At 42.8% G+C, this 16420-nt stretch overlaps 2 protein-coding genes across 5 annotated transcripts in view; one reads left to right on the top strand and one right to left on the bottom strand.

The window, feature by feature from the left end:
- Nucleotides 1–16420, bottom strand: part of LOC107401192 (disks large homolog 5-like) — a 241980-nt gene that overhangs the window by 52149 nt on the left and 173411 nt on the right. The window lies entirely within an intron of this gene.
- Nucleotides 1–16420, top strand: part of LOC143267249 (disks large homolog 5-like) — a 58319-nt gene that overhangs the window by 16232 nt on the left and 25667 nt on the right. For all 4 annotated transcript variants that reach the window (XM_076544339.1, XM_076544338.1, XM_076544340.1 and 1 more), the window contains one exon: nt 2831–2993. The gene's annotated coding sequence lies outside the window, so the exon portion shown is untranslated. The remainder of the gene's footprint in view (nt 1–2830; nt 2994–16420) is intronic.

Raw genomic sequence — 16420 nt, 5'->3', positions numbered from 1 at the left:
CTTCTCCATTAACATGAGACTCTGAAGCATAGCGCAAGTGACCTGGGCATCCCTATACTGCCTGAGTGCTTGTTGACAGTAGCAATTTTCTCCAGGCTCTGAAAGCACATGGTTGAGGGCTCTGAAGCCAATGTGCACCCTAGCAACCTTTATTTCTCATGTTATTGATTAGAGATCGGAAGAAGTGATGAGCCATTTCATCAGATGTGTTTGGAATAGAGACTTCAACTTCCCATATGTGAAGTAGTAAAATATTCTAATGAGGCAGAGAGAGAGAGAGAGAGAGAGAGAGAGAGAGAGAGAGATATCCCTGGCTTTGTAAAGAGGATGTGTTGGAGGTCTTTCTTTCTGGTTCTGGAAAGGCTCCTGAGACAGACAACATGGCTTTTGGTGCATTGCAGAAGTGCTAGATAGTAGAAAGGTGAGGCCTCATGTAGATGACCCAAGTAGTCCTTTTTCTAGAAATTCTGTTGTATCCTGGAGAGCCCTTGGTATTCTCTGTGTGTCAATACCAGTGTTGTGGCAACACCAAATGCCTGTAGGGTATTTGTTCAGTGCCCATAGACATGTTGGTAAGACTGAGCTGCTGCTTAGGAGAGAGAATACAGAACATGGAATGACCCGAGAGAGGCAAAGGAAGCTTGCCTTTGGTCGTAGTGTCAAACCTGCAAAAATAAATGGTTCTGGTGAAGGAAATGAATCCTGAGCAGGGGATAGTGAGCTTCCTGGAGGTGAACTTGAGCTTCGGCTCAGCATCTGTGAGCTTCTGGGAAGCAATGGGCCTATCCTGTTTCTCTGAGCTTCGTAAGAGCAGACCCAGAGTCAAGAGTCTCTGATGGTCAGTTTAGGAGAGCCATGAATTATACAGGCTGCAGCTGCCTTTCTGGGAACTCCTTCATTGCTGCGGGCCGCAGGAATATATCATAAGAACTCAGCTGGTTATGGCAAAGTCACTACCTGGAGGGATCAGGGAATTCCTCCAGAGGAAGCCAAATCCCAAGGAGTTTTTGGTGTTACTTGGCTTGTTATATATCAGCTGTATTCTGTTATGAAAATCATGTGTGCCTTCATAGTTTTGCCAATTGACTTTTCCCTAAGAAGAGCTAACAGTGTGGACTGATCACTCTCCGGACATACACATTCCAGGCATTTTGAGAACAGCCTCAGGAAAGGCTTTCTCTGGAATCAGATATCTCCCCTAGCCACTTTCAAGGACTAAAGGAGACATCACCCAGGTGGTCACCCAATTTCCGAGGATTAACAGTGATAACAACCCACAGGCCAGTCTCCTGACTTAAGGTAAATTCCACAAGGGGACACCGCCCAAGTCAGGTAGACATTAAGTAATAGCTTTACACAATTTAGCTCAGACCCCTCCTCTCTTACAGCCTTACTAACTTTATAGACCTCTAACTACTTACCTAACCACTTCTAGGAATATTTAGATAACCTTCTGTGCTAACAGCTATGCTCAGCCAGAACTCCCAGTTCAAGCCTCCCTGTAATTATCATTATTGGTAGCATCCGGCCAGGTCCATCACCAGATGGAGGAAAGTACCTTATCAGAGATAACTCTGTACTCTCTAAGAACAGACTTAAGCATCCAGGCCACCTGTTTGAAAAGGCCTGGTGGATGTGCTAATTAAGCTTAACTTCCTCCTTTCCCAAACCTTACCTCCAGTTCCAGATCTCCCTATAGCTATCACCAGAGGCATCTAGCTATACACAGGTTGCCTAGAGACTGAGCACACTTTTCCCCACCCTGCAGAAAAACGGCAGACAGCCTGAACAGATAGGAGCCACAGGAAAAAAGAAGACAGTTTTATTTTCTCCCATTGACCTAGCAACTCTTAGATTTTTAACATCTTTTACCAAACACATTTAAGATTATAGTTGTGCATGTAAGATCCCTCTTCTTAGATATTACCCATATTTAGCTTTTAGTTAGTTCATTAGTCACTTCCCCTTTGGGTCACAAATGGTAATTAACAACTAGAGCCCCTCTTTGTAATTCTTATCAACCCTCCATTTGATCCTGATAATGGACAATCACTGCCTGAGGAAGTTCAGGCTGGGTTTCCTGGGTGGAGGGGAGGATTGTGATTTCTGGGGGATATATAACTGTAAAGCGAGGGAAAGGGGAAAGAATAAAGAAAAAGTGAATGGACTAAGAGCTCGGTGTGCTGAGATTCAATTTACAGAAAATAGTCCTCGCCGTCAGTAGTTCTCTCTCCTGAGCCCCTGGGATGTATAATATTGAGGCTGGTTCCTCCAATATTATACAAGACTTCATTTCATTCAGACTGGCAAAGAGGGGCAGGAGGAACAGATGGACTAATGAGCTGTCCCTCTCTGGGTAGGGTGTTGCTGTACTTCATCCCAGTGGATTCCTACAGTTTCCATGGGAACTGATGCTAATAAGAAGGGAGGGAAACTCCCCTGACCATCTACAAGGGCCTCAGACATTCAGATGCTTTGGACCTGGGCATGTGTGATCAGGACTTGGTGTGGCTAAGCTTTAGGGACATTGAGACTTACCTGCATCACATCAGATATGAGCTGACACTGTTCTTCAAATCTACATGGCTGGGATACATTATGCCTTCCAGAGCCAGAGGAGTGTACTAGGGAGTGAGGCACAAGCCTAGCCATGCTAGTTGAGGACAGAGACATAGATCATGGGTACCAGTTTGAGGATAGCTGCCCTGCTCTTTGGGAGTCCTGGGTCCCTAGGATTTCCTCTTCCTCAGGCTTCTTGGGACTCATCATGGACTCTATTAACCTTAAGCCATTCAAGTATAGAAGTTCACTTTTCTTTATCTACCTTCAGGGACTAAAGAGGAGGCACCATCCCAAATCTGCAACTTCACTCAGCAGTAGCATCAGATGAAAAAAATAGAGAAACTCACCATCCGCCTACATAATATGACATGCGAGAGAAATGAGCTGCATGGAATCCTCACCAATTACATCAACAAGGATTTGAACCACAGGTAGTCATTATGCCCAGTTCTCTGCTGACCATCTTGACACCACAGTATCAAGCCCAGTTTTCCTGAGGAACAGGAGACTGTAAATCCAGGGTGTCCTGATGCCTAAACTAAACTTCCTGAGTGCATTCAAGATGCAGAACTTGGAACCTGGGTAGGAGTGAAATGGGGACACAAACTGTTCTGCTTCCTCCAAATGAAAAGCAGAGCCTGTGGCCTGAACCAGAGTCTGAGGATAGGGACAGTAGTGTGTGAGCTCTCAACATGCATTTCAAGATGCCTTGACAAATGTTGGCTTGTGGGAGATGCTAGGTCCTGTTAGTTTGTTGTGAGTCTTTGTACTTGACCAGCAGATGATTGTGTCTGAAAGCACCTAGCAGCAGCTGGGGGTGCCTCATCCCATTCATCCATCTCAGTGTGTGGCTGGAAGGTCTGGAGGTCATTATTGCTCCTCTCCTGTCTTACTTATACTCTGAGACAATGCCACCTCCCTATAGTTGTTGGTGATCTTGATTTCATATGGTGTGTGTGTGTGTGGGGATCCCATTCTGGGGTTCCTCGTGGCTTTACCCAGCATGTCTGAATAGAGGATCATCAGGACCACGGGCCTGAGTGCAGGTGTCTGAGATGGTCTGCACTTGTCTGTGCTGGGGGAGGAGGTCTTTTGCTCCACCCCTTGGCATCTCTATAAAAACCCTGGGGCAGAGACAGTCCGGGCCCGTTGGAATAGGTTCCAGGCCCTCTCGAGGCTATCCTTTTCTTTCTGTGTGTTTATCTCCACACGATTCCCCACTATAAATCCTTCTATCTAATATTTCCTGCTGCTAACACTCAAGAAAAGTCTGGGAAACTGTGGGATTGGTGGGTAAACACCCCACAGAATGGTGCCATGAATAGGGACTAAAGAAAAAAGAAGAGGAACTAAAGAATAAAAGGGTGGACTGAAAAAAGGGGTGACTAAAGACAAATAAACAGGGACTAAAGACAAAGAAATAGGGACTGAAGATAAAGGAAAATAATCGTTTTATTACAGAGTTTTTGGTGAAAGTACTGAGTTAGCCCTGCCAGTGGAAAGGCATGCCGGTGTTATGGAAAATATATATATTTTTATATATATTATTGAGAGGCAGGGGTTTTATCCTCGAGAGAAAAGGAAGCCGGACTGGAAGGATGTCAGATGCTGCAGTGAAAATCTCTTCTGTCAAAATTTTCTATCTTCTATCCCTTTCTGAGTTTCTATCTGTGAAAAATAAGTATAAGGTCTGGGTAGTAATATAGTATAGGAATAACTTAGAAGTGTAAGATCGTGTAGGAAAAAATAAGTAAAGCAACTAGACAGAAAAACTCTTCAATTTTCTAACTTTGGGGGCTATAAACACAAACTGGGAAAAATCTTTGGGCTTTACAGGTAGTAAAAAAGCTCTTCTTTGAGCTTATGGGGAAGGAAAAGTTTCCTATGGAAGCTTTTGACCTGGGGACAGCTGAAATGCTAAGTCCAAGCAGCAGGAGAAAGTGTTTTCTCCCTGAGGCAAAAATGGGGGTGTAAGAAGTCAAAGTTTAAAGTTGAAGTTTTGGGAAAAGTTGATCTTTCTCTCTTGGGGGAAAAAATCTTTCTCTTAAACCAAAAAGCTTTTCTTGGAAAATTTGGGGGGAAAATCTCTCTAAAGCCTTAATCTTTCTCAAAAGCTCTCTTAAACTTAAAAACTAAAGCCTTTAACTTTCTCTCTCAGAAGGACAAGAATTAGAATCACCTGAAGATATTAGTATGAGGACCACCTGTGATTAGTTCTAAGGGAAAACAACAAACCTCTTAAGACAGCAAAACCTAAGTTCTTTCAACCTTTAAAAATCCTCCCTGCAATGCAGGAGGCAGGGACAATTTCCTAAAAACCTCTTCTAAGCTCTGTCTCTTCAAGCTAGTAAAAGAGTCAGAGTACCCTGAGGGAAATGGTTGGCAGAGTGTGGGTGAAGAGGTACATAGAGCCCAAAAGGGCAGTAAACTTTGCCTAAGAAAAGCAGAAAATCCAAGCTTTTCAGTTACAGCAGAGCTGAGGCATCAAGGGTTTTGTCTGAGTGAGCGTTTCAGAATGAAAAGGTGCTCCTAATTGTCCTAATGCAAAGAATCCCCTGAAGCAATGCAAACTGTTAGCATTGTACCCTAGCTTCTGACCAAAAACCCTGAGGCTACTGGCCAGTGTCTCTGAGTTGGAGTGCATTTCCAGGATACTAGGGTTCCTGCAGTTGTAAAGTTCCTGGAGCACAGATCAGAGGCAGGAAGGTGCAGGACCCAGGGGAAGATTGCTAATGAACAAACAAAACTAAAGCTGGTGGGAACAGCACAGTTGTCCACTTTCCTACAAGTCTCGGGTTGATAGGTCCACAGCTGCAAAAAGAAATCTGAGAAAAGCTTTTCAGAGAAAGGACCATTCTGGGAAAACAGTAAAGCTGAACTGTGTCTGAAGCAGTCATGCTGCCGAGTCAGAACGCTGTCAGGGGAAAGAGCCCAGCCAGGGCAGAACAGAACTAACCAGGAGTAAAGCTTTCTTTTCTGTCAGAGAAAGCACCTCTTTGAGAAAAGCTTTGTTTCAACTGACTCCAATGAGATGAGGGAGTGTAGCCCTGAGGGGTGATTGCCTCTGGCATAAGCTCTGTCCTTGAGCACCCAGACAAACAAACCGAACCCACTGGGGGACTGGGCCAGGTGAAGGCCTGATGAGGCAAAACACCTGTCCTAATGGGAGTTTAGAAAAGGCAAAAACCTCCCTTGTTAGATTTTCAGTCTGTATGCAAACCACACAGACCCCAAAAGCAGAAATGGACAAAAGCCCCTACCTTCAGAAGCAGGGAAAGCCACCACTGTAGTGTTGGAAACTGTTTCTGGGGGTGAGGGGATAAATTGAGACTAAACTGGGAACTGTCTGGGAGAAAGACTCTGAAGAAACAGTGAAGGGACATAATCCTCCCCAGAAAATATATGACCTGAAAAAGCTGCTATAATTTGAGGCAGATTTGGGGAAGAAAAAAAAGCCCCTACCTCCAAAGGCAGCTAGCAGAGGTACAGAGCCGCAGACAGGTACCTGAAGCTCTGCATCTGTGGAAGGAAGGAGCAAGCAAAATGAGAATAAGATCAGTGGGAGAAAAATCTCTCTGAAAGAGCTATGGAAAAGCTGTTGTACATGATTTTGTTTTTTACTGACTGGCTTAAACAAACACAAGCCCGAGGAAAGATGCTATCAGAAATGCCAGCCTCAATGCATGGTAATGAGGCAGGTGCGGTTCTGATCCTGGGCCAGTGTCAAATGAAAGAGAGACACCTGTTGAAGCCAGCTGAGGAGAGAATAGGAATCTCCCAATATGCCATAGCTGAAAATGTAAAGTGCTTGTTCAAATCTCCCATTGCAAAGGCAAGAGACTTTGTTCTAACCTCCCAGGCAAGTCTAGTAAAAGAGAACCAGTTGACTCTCAGACCCGAAAAGAACTATGGGAAATCAGTGATATAAGGGACTGATATGGGACTGACATTATTATGGACTGATATAAAGGAAATGCATTCTGGGAAAGGTAGTTTTTCTGCTAAACATGGTGACATTGCCCTGAAACACTTTTGTCAGCTCGAAAATAGGTTCATGGTAAACTTAAAGTACAGCTTTTAAAAGAATAAGGAGGAAAATCATCTAAGAGTTTAAGTGTCAGTTCCAATGAAAAATTGAGAGGATAGGAAATTAGGTGCTTCGTGGTTTGGGGGTGGGTAAAATGCCTTATTTACCCTAATAGCTGTGCAAAGTTTTTAAGGTAGCTGGATGACAAAATGTTACTTTTAAGAGCAAACAAGCCTCATTAAAATCCTTAAAACATGGGAAAGCAGTTTATACACTGAACGTTGTCTTAGATATGAAGAAACTTATGTTGAAATTAAAAAAGTTCTTTGCCTTTTGAACAAAATGCCTGCAATGAGTAATTCCTTTGCAAATCTAATAAGGAGACAAGGAAACAGGCATTCAAAAAAGAAATGACTGCTTTATAGATGGGAAACAAACTTCAGAAAATCTAGCAGTCTTACAAAAGAGTTGCTTTACCTGAAAGTTCCTTATAAGAAATCAATGCTAAATATCACAGCTGCTAATAACATCAGGAGTTAAAGCTAATGAAATGAAAATACTAAATCCTGAAAATGCTTTTTCTCAAAGTAAGCTAATGAAGGATATGTTTCATGAAAGAACATCTATGTTCTCAACTCCTTTGAATAGTAACAGTTTTGGTGAAAATATTGGAACTAATAATCAATTCAAAATGTTTCAACAAAGTCAAGACGCTATTCCACAAAAGAAAGCTGCCACACTTTGTGGGCCATATTAGAGCTCACTCCAATCTTCCTGGTCCTTTAGCTGAGGGTAATGCAATGGCTGAGCATTATCCCAAGTGGAAATGGCTCAACAGTCACATGATCTTCATCAAAATAGCAAAAGTTTAAGATGGAAAGATCCCTGCTCGGGATTATGGAAGGGTCCTGATCCTGTGTTAATATGGGGTCGAGGACATGTTTGTGTTTTTTCACAAGAGGAGAATGAAGCTGGGTGGTTACAAGAGCATCTGGTAAGGAGCTTGGAACTAAGAAAAGTCAGCTCCAATGACATTTCCTATAAAGGAACCAAAATGAAAGTGGCTCAATTAGTATTTCTGAGGTTTTGTCACTGGTGAATGTGTTGTGCCCAGATCGTAACCCCCAGAGAGACCACCAAGGACGAGCATACCAGAATGCAAAAGCAAGGTTTATCTGTTACAAGTCACAACAGGGAACACATCTCAATCCATCTCAAGTGAGGCAGGGAAGAGTTACTCTTTCTTGGGGAAGTTAGTTTTTTTTTTTTTTTTTTTTTTTTTTGGTTTTTCGAGACAGGGTTTCTCGGGAAGTTAGTTTTTATAGGCAAAACTCCTAAAATTTCTTAGAGTGGAGGGGGTTAGTACGCGGGTCCATCCTTGATTGGTCCATTTTTTCCCCGGGCCTGGACATCATCTTATTCTAGCTTATCTGTTTGCCCTGTCAGGAGTTTTACAACTCCTCTCCAGGGTCTGGTCATGTTATATCCAGAGAGGGGCATCTCATGGTTAATTGGTTACCATCAGACATCCTGACTCTGTTCTTTTAAGTTCCTGTGGCTGGCGCCATCATTTCTGGGGACTTGAAACTGGCCTGGGTCTATCTATATTGAGATATCTTTGTCTAAGGTCTCCTTTTTGAGACAATAGAGTGAGGGTCTTGTTGTGCCTAGACTGTGTCCCCAAAGCTGCCACTGGAGACTTTAGGTACAGAATGCAAAAGTAAGATGTTCTCTAAGTTTACAAGCCTCCAGGGAGGCTCTTCCAAATCTCTCACTCACAGCAGGGAGGTTGGAAGGAGCACTCCCCTTTCTTTGTGAGGCTAGTTCTTAAAGGCACAGACCATATAATTTATTTTAACCTGCCTCCCTTTTTAGTCTTTTGGTCGAATATCCTGACTGTGTTCTCCAAACTCCCTGTAGCCGATACAGCCACCTGGAGAAAAGGGGTCTAAGTTCTTATCTACACTTAGGAATCCTGGTTTAAGCTTCTCTTTGTCTGTAGGGGATAGAGTGGGCGGTTTTACTGAGGTATCACAGAATGCAAAAGTGAGGAAATAGAGTTCAGAGCTGTGCCACTTTGGGTTTTACTAGCTCCTTTAGAAAAATACTTTATATCACCTAATGGCTGTGCAGTATTTGGGGAAGAGACATTTCTTAGAGCAAACTTTGTGCCCCTTGGGAAGCTTTTTTGATAAATTATCACACATGATGATCCTGTAATGTCTTGGTCACTATTTTATTCTTTCAGCATACAGACACTTGTGTGCTTACTAGAGACCCCACAAATATGTGGGCAGCATCTGAGTATCAAGGAACAACAAAGATGACTCAGATACCTCCTAAAAACCCTTTCTCAGGACCCGGCACTTCAGTTCAAGTTGAGAACTGGAGAAATATCTATTGATTTTAAGTATGGATGGGAAAATGACTAACAGGAGGAATGAGGGACTGTGGAGATGTCTGTGGTGCATTATCTTCAGCAACACTTGTGCATGACATGGTGTCAGCTTCAACACTGGACTGGAGAATGAAATATGATTTTTGGTGTAGTCTGTCAGGAACAGCTTGACATCAACAGTCTTTGATGACAGATTTTTCTCCATATAGGGAGGGCTAAGGACTCAGTCAGCTTGCCATTAATAAAATTGCTATAAAGTACTCAAAAGCAATCCTAAATACATGCAAGACTTTCAAAGCTGATGTTGTAAAAGAAGCTAAAGACTTAAATGAATGGAAGTTTTAAAAGTTTTGTGGATAAGTAGATAATATAAAAGGTCAGTTTTGCTAAATTAATAATACTAATGCAATAGATACTGAAATGTAAATACAATACATCACCCATTTTTGTGGAACTTAATAATGTGACCATAGATGTTCTATTATTGGGCAAAGGATAGTTTTTTAAGTGGAACAGGCAGGAACATCCAGAGATAATTGTAAAAGAGTAAAGTAGGGAAGCATGTCATATTAGAGAGACATATGAGATAAAAATAAAAAATACTTCAATAGAGATATTTAAGCAGTGGGTGTATGATAGAGTAGATATTGCAAGAGTCCAGAAATATTGTAATTGTTGAAAAAAGAGATACAGGCTGGAAGGATAAGGATGGATATGAGAGCTTGCCTTGAGAATATGGCAAGTGTTCTAGTTAAGTTTATATTGTGATGAAAGTCTAAACCGCCAATCTGGGAAAGTGAGGGGTTTATTCATCTCACAGTTTGCAGTCTATCATCCAAGGAAGCCAAGGCAAGATCCCAAGGCAGGGGTTTGAAACCACAAATTATGCTGTTTACTTTTCTACTCCGCTAGCTTTCCTCTGAGGCCCAGGATCACCTGCCTAGGAATGGAACTACCCACAGAGGGCTGAGTCATCCCCCATTGGTTAGCAACAAGAAAATACCAAGGAATCATGGTTGCAAGCCAGTTTGATGGAATCCCATTTTAGTCTATGTGTTAAGTAGACAACCAAGATTAGCTATCACATCAAGCCAGAAGGTGAAAATATAAACCTCAGCTTATTGCAAAGAACATTTACCCTTCATGAATAGGATTCTATGTCCATAGTGAAATTTCACCTGTAAGAAGGATAATTTAAAAGGATTTATGTCAGAAGTGAAATAATAAGCCAAATAATGAGTGACAATAAACACAAGTCAGAAAGGAAAATTTGGTAAATTTGACTATTGAAGCCTCTTCTGGAGGCTGCATTGTGGACATGGGGAGGGGCTGCTGGCTGACAGTACCTTTGACCACCCTTCCAGTATTTTGGTTGAGGAGTTCTTATCAAAAACCCAATCTCTTAGTACAGAAGCTAGGTCCCAAATACAAGCCTGAATTGTCAGCTGCATGCCAGAGCTTATGTTCTAGAGAAATGGAGAAGTCCATTCTGCTTGATGATTTGGGGAAGGCTAGATCCTATTTTGAGAGCCATGGATGTTGAAAGCTTTTAAAGCCGCACCAGGCACATTGTCTACTATCATTATTCTTGGTGACACACACTGCAATGCCCATACTTATCATGCTAGTGTCAGTGGTGAGCTCTGTAACACGATTTCACTCTGGACTATGATTTGTTTCCTATTGCTGCTGTCTCCAAATCCTGCCTCTTTGACCATCAGAGAAACTTCAAGTCTTAATAATCCATTTTGCTCTTAAAGCAACAGAAGGCTTCTAGCTCCTCTTTATAATGAAGACCCCACAGACGGCTTTCCTGGGTCTTCCAATTTAAACAGGAGTTTTTTCTTTCTGAAAATGAATGGAGTGAGCAAGATGGGTTCTGGAGGAGTTCAAGTCCAAATTCATGTGAACCTTCATGACACCCCACTTTTTCTGAAAGTACAGTGTGTTTGTTTTCTTCCTTTTTCTTTAAAGAGAACCCATTTTCTATCTCTTGAACCATTTTTCACTACAATTACTACCAGCCATAACATAATTATTTGAATTCCAAATCTATAATTATATAGAGGGACCAGATTGTTTTGTATTTGGGTTTCTAGCTAATCCCTTCCTACCCATGAAAGCAAAGACTGGTATCTCATCTTATAATAGCCATCCATGTCCAAAAAAAAGGCCACTAAAAGTCATCATGACTATGAGATCTACAGATGACTCACATGTGATTTTGATTATTGTTGCTCCTTTCACACTCTAAGTGAGCCTTTTTCTTATGAGTATTAGTGAAGATGGGAATAAGACTGTGATGGCTATTCTTGGTTGTCAACGCAACTGTATCTGGATTAACAAACAACAAAAACCAGAGTGCACACTTGTGGGAGATCTCTGCTTATTTTGGAGCATGAAGACCTAATTCTAGTTTGGATCTTTGAGGGAGGAAGTCACAGCTTTAATTCAGATCTTTAATCCAGATGAAATCTGGACAACTCTTTTGTTGGAAGGCCTAGGAAGAATGAAGCTCTTACTCTTTCTCTGCTTGCTCTGGCCTTGTTAGCACAACCATTCCTTGACTGGCATTAGAGCCTACTTCTTTAAGATTCCAGCACATACTACAGACCAGCTTAGACATCCAGACTTGTGGAGTGCACATCTACTGGATTCTTGGACTTTCCATTCACAGCCAGATATTGTTGGATTAGATAGAGCACAGCCTGTAAACCATTCTAACAAATACCCTTCCCATAGAGAATCATTGTATTACTTTTGGGGAATGCTGGGTAAGATACCAGGATTGTAAAGAGGACATTCTAGAGCAGTTAGGGTCTCCTAACAGTCCCAGCTCACTTACAAATTCCCAATAGTCACCTTCCCTTAACCATAGCATTCCCCAGGTGCTTGCTGACTTCAGAGAACTCAACCCTCCTACTCAATGATCATGACCAAATTCTTTGGCATGCTTTATTTTTCATGTTATTGGGTATGGATATGAGGAGGGTAAGTGCCAATTTTAGGCAGGGTTTGTAAAGTGAGACTTCAATTCCACATGGGTGAATTACTGAAAAATTCCTATGAAGCAGAGAGATATCTCTAGCTTTGGAAGGAGGAGGTGCTGAGTTACTTCCCCTGTGACACAGGAGAGACTTCTGGAAAGGAATCAACAACTTCTGTTCATCTCATGGAGAACTAATTAGCAAGGAGGCAAAGACTGTGCCCCATGACATCAGCAGACCCTTTGCTGGACATTCTGTTTTATCCTGGACAGCTCTTGGAATCCCAGTGATGTCACTAGTGTTGTAGCAACACTGACTGCTTTGAGGTCTTTTGTTCAGTGACCACAAGCTTGGCCTCTAGACATGCTTTCCAGACTCAGAGTTCTGCTTGGCAGAGGGAATGGACAGCATAGAGAGACCACAGTGAGGCAGAAGGAAGCTGGCCCCGGGTCTCCCTGGAAAACATGGAGAAAATGGTCCTGGGGAAGAGGCAGTGAGTTTTGGGAAGGGGCTGGGGAGCTTTTTGGATGTGGTGGGACTCAGCTTTCCAGAGCAAGGGCTGAAGAACTGGGAACGTCTTGGAAGGAGGCACAGAGGAATTAATGAGATTTCTGTACCATGACTGTGTTTCACAGCCACGGGAGTCCTTTAGTTATGTGCCAGTGATAATAGGGAAAGGAGAGTACCCTGGAAACCCTGCGGTTCTCATACTTGACATCACAATCACTAGTATGGCATGATAGATGAGGACATCATGGGAATTGCAAGAGGCAGGGTGCTGGGGAGGCTCTCAGGAATCCACAAGGATGACCCCACCTGGGAGAGCTGGCAGCGGTCTAGAGGGTGCCTGGACTGGGCTACTCTGGTGACCGGTCCAGTGAATACCCTAACCGCCATCATAGAGCCTGTGTCCAGTGACTGATGGAGGCAGATGCAGAGATCCATGGCCAAGTGCCAGGCTGAGCTCCAGGAATCCAGTTGATGAGAGAAGGGAGGGATTTTTTTTTTTTGCTGGCACGGGACTTCGAGGACATGATAGGAAGACATGCAGAGATGACCAGCCACACTAGTGTAAGCCCCTAAACTGTAGACTAGTGGCTGTTGAGCTCCCATAGAACTGGAGTAGGCCCTTTGGATATGGAAGATAGTTGTTTGGCTCGAACTGTTTGGGGTCACCAAGGCAGGGGTTTGGAATCTGTCCCTGGTGCATGGGCAGGCTTTTGGGAGCCTGGTGCCTGTGGTGTAATGCCTTGTGCAGCATTAGTGCAGTGGGGAGGGGCTTGGACCTGCCTAGGCTCAGTGTGCCTGGCTCTGCTGACTCCCTTGGGAGACCTTGATTTGGGGGGTGTGGGGCTGTGGGGTGGATTTGGTGGGAGGTTTGGGGGCATGGGAGGAGGGAGGAGGGAGGAGATGGGATCTGTGGGTGGTATGTAGAATGAGTAGAAAATTTCTTAATAAAGAAAAATTTTAAAATATTAAAAGAAAAGATTTCTCAGATCCACAAACTTCACCCAGATTGGATTCTTAGTAAGCTATGGGCTCTGAGTGAAAATCAGGTAGTGTGTTTCCCAGTTGTGGTAAATACACCATTTAAAAAAAAGGGTCTTAGCAAATAACAGAGGTCCTGCTACTGTAATAATGCACTCAATAACGCATTCAGTTGACGAATAAATGAAATATATATGAATGAGAAAGGCACATGAAAACAAAACACTGTTTTGTTTTTTGTTTGTTTGTTTTTAGGAAATGAGTTTATTTCCATTTACAGTCCATCATTGAGAGAAGTCAGGGCAGGAACAAAAGCATGGACTGAAGCAGGAACCAGGGAGGAATGCTGTTTGGTGGCTTGCTCAGCTAGCTTCCTTACACAGCCCACAATGGACTAGGCTACCCTAAGTCAGTGGAAATCAAGACGTCCCACACAGACCTGCCAAAGGGCAGTCTGATCCATGTAGGCTCTAGATTGAGATTCTCATCGCCATTGTTGCTGGGCTGTTTCAAGTGGGCAGATGAAGTTAATTAGGACTCTCCATTCCTTGTCAGCATCACACACACACACACACACACACACACACACACACACACACACACACACACACACACATCACCTGAATGCCATAATCATTTATTTCTTGTTCTCCAAATTTTTGTGTTAATATCATAATATAAAATGCAGTGTACACTTTTAAAACTCCACACACTTTAAAACTTAAAACATTTCTAAAGTCCAAGGTCCCTTAGGAAAAAAGTATCTTAATTGGGTCTGGTCAAACAAACCAAAAAGAAAATTAGATATTTTCTTATTCTACGATAGAAGAATGGAGCACAGAAATATTCAGATGGGAACATTACCAAAACCCAGTTTTAAATATCAAATTCCTACAGCCCAATGCCCAGCATCTGATACTCAGGTGATATTCTGTGCTCCAAATAGATGGGGCATTTCTCTCTCTCCAGCTCTGCTGCATGCAACACATGCAGTGCAGGTTTTCTCGGGGTTAGTCTGGCCCCACTCCATATCTGTGCTTCCCCTCAGTAGATGGACCATGGTCTTGCCATCTGCGGTATTCTGTGGCACTATTTTTACTTCCTCTTACACAGGGTCCCTAAGTCCTGAGGGGAGGAATTGGAGTGGATATGTTCTGTTTAGGGTTGATTGTTCCAAGATCTCTTATTCTCTGCCTATAATCTACTGAGGGTCTCTGTATTTGTTCCCATCTGCTGCAGGAGGAAGCTGCTCTGATGAGGGCTGAGGAAGGCATTATCTCTGAGTACTGCAGAATATTGTTAGGAGTCATTTTTATTGCTATGCTCCTTAAGCACAACAGTAGTATTTGGTTTTCACTGTGGTCCCTGGCCTGTCTAGTCTCAGGCCTTGTCCACCCACACAGTGCTAGGTATGGGTTCCATCTCATGGAATGGCCTTTAATCAAGTCAGATATTGGTTGGTTTCTCCCGCACACTTTGTTCCACTACTGCCTCAGCATATCTTGGTATTGTAGCTGGGTTGGTGTTTACCTTTCTCCTTTTTTAGTGAGCTGAGTACCTTCCAGCACCATGAAATCTAGTCCATAAGTGGTGAGGGCTCTAGGGAGACACCAGCTTGACTTCTCCATGGTCAAAGAGTTGTGTCATTATCATCTTCAGGAACAGCACCCCGCTGTCAGTTTGTGGAGAGCAACCAATAGCCTTGCAATACCTTGGGTTGTTTGGGATCACCATTGGACAACTTTCACCTACAACTTGACTAGATGTAACCCATTGCCAGTACTGCAAGCTTCATTTGGTAACAAGAGATATCCATTTGGGGCTCTGTATCCTACACTCTGGTTTCTGTTTGTTTTGATTTTGTTTATTTGTGGTTTTTTTTGGGGGGGGAGTCTTTCTTTCTTTCTTTCTTTCTTTCTTTCTTTCTTTCTTTCTTTCTTTCTTTCTTTCTTTCTTTCTTTCTTTCTTTCTTTCATCCTTCCTTCCTTCCTTCCTTCCTTTTTTTTTGGAAATAGGATTTCTCTGTGTAGCTTTGGAGTCTCTCATGGAACTCACTCTGTAGCCTAGGCTGACCTTGATCTCACAGAGATCCACCTGCCACTGCCACCCGAGTGCTGGCATTAAAGGCATGCACCACCACCACCCAGCTTTCTTTTTTTGGGGGAGAGGTATTTCATCTAGATCCCCTTCATATATGTATATGTTTTAGAGTGGTTCTACTCTATTAGGTTTCCATAAGATCCCTCAAATGGCCCTTACTTTTACCTCTCCCTCCCTATATTTATTTGCCCCTTCTCCCTCCCTCCTCATTTGACCATCTGTTCCTCATCGATCCCTCATCCATCCACAACAATCTATTCTATTCCCCCTATATGGAGATCTGTACCTCCCCCCTAGTCCCTTACTCTATACCTAACCTGCGGTTATACAAATTGTAGCTTACTTATCTTTGACTCAATAGCTAATATCTGTATATAAATTTAAACATACCATATTTGTCTTTCTAGTTCTGAGTTATCTCAATCAGGATGATGTTTTTAGCTCCATCTATTTACCTGCAAATTTCATGATTTCCTTTTTCTTTTTTTTTAAAAAAAAGATTTGTGTATTTATTTATTATGTATACATCGTTCTGTTTGTATGTATGTCTGCATACCAGAAGAGAGCACCAGATCTTATTATAGATGGTTGTGAGCCACCATGTGGTTGCTGGGAATTGAACTCTGGACCTCTGGAAGAGCAGTCAGTGCTCTTAACCTCTGAACCACCTCTCTAGGCCAAAACTTTGTCTTTTTTTTCTTCAAGACAGGGTTTCTCTGTGTAGCTTTGGAGCTTTTACCTGGAGCTCACTTTGTAGACCAGGCTGGCCTTGAACTCACAGATATCTGCCTGCTTCTGCCTCCAAGTCTGGGATTAAAGGTGTGTGCCACCACCACCTGGCCCCCTTTTCTTTTTTAA

Source organism: Peromyscus maniculatus, chromosome 9 (genome assembly GCF_049852395.1).
Source record: "Peromyscus maniculatus bairdii isolate BWxNUB_F1_BW_parent chromosome 9, HU_Pman_BW_mat_3.1, whole genome shotgun sequence".
Lineage (NCBI taxonomy): Eukaryota > Metazoa > Chordata > Mammalia > Rodentia > Cricetidae > Peromyscus > Peromyscus maniculatus.
The sequence above is the reverse complement of the archived record's forward strand: the minus strand, read 5'-3'. Positions and strand labels throughout refer to the sequence as shown.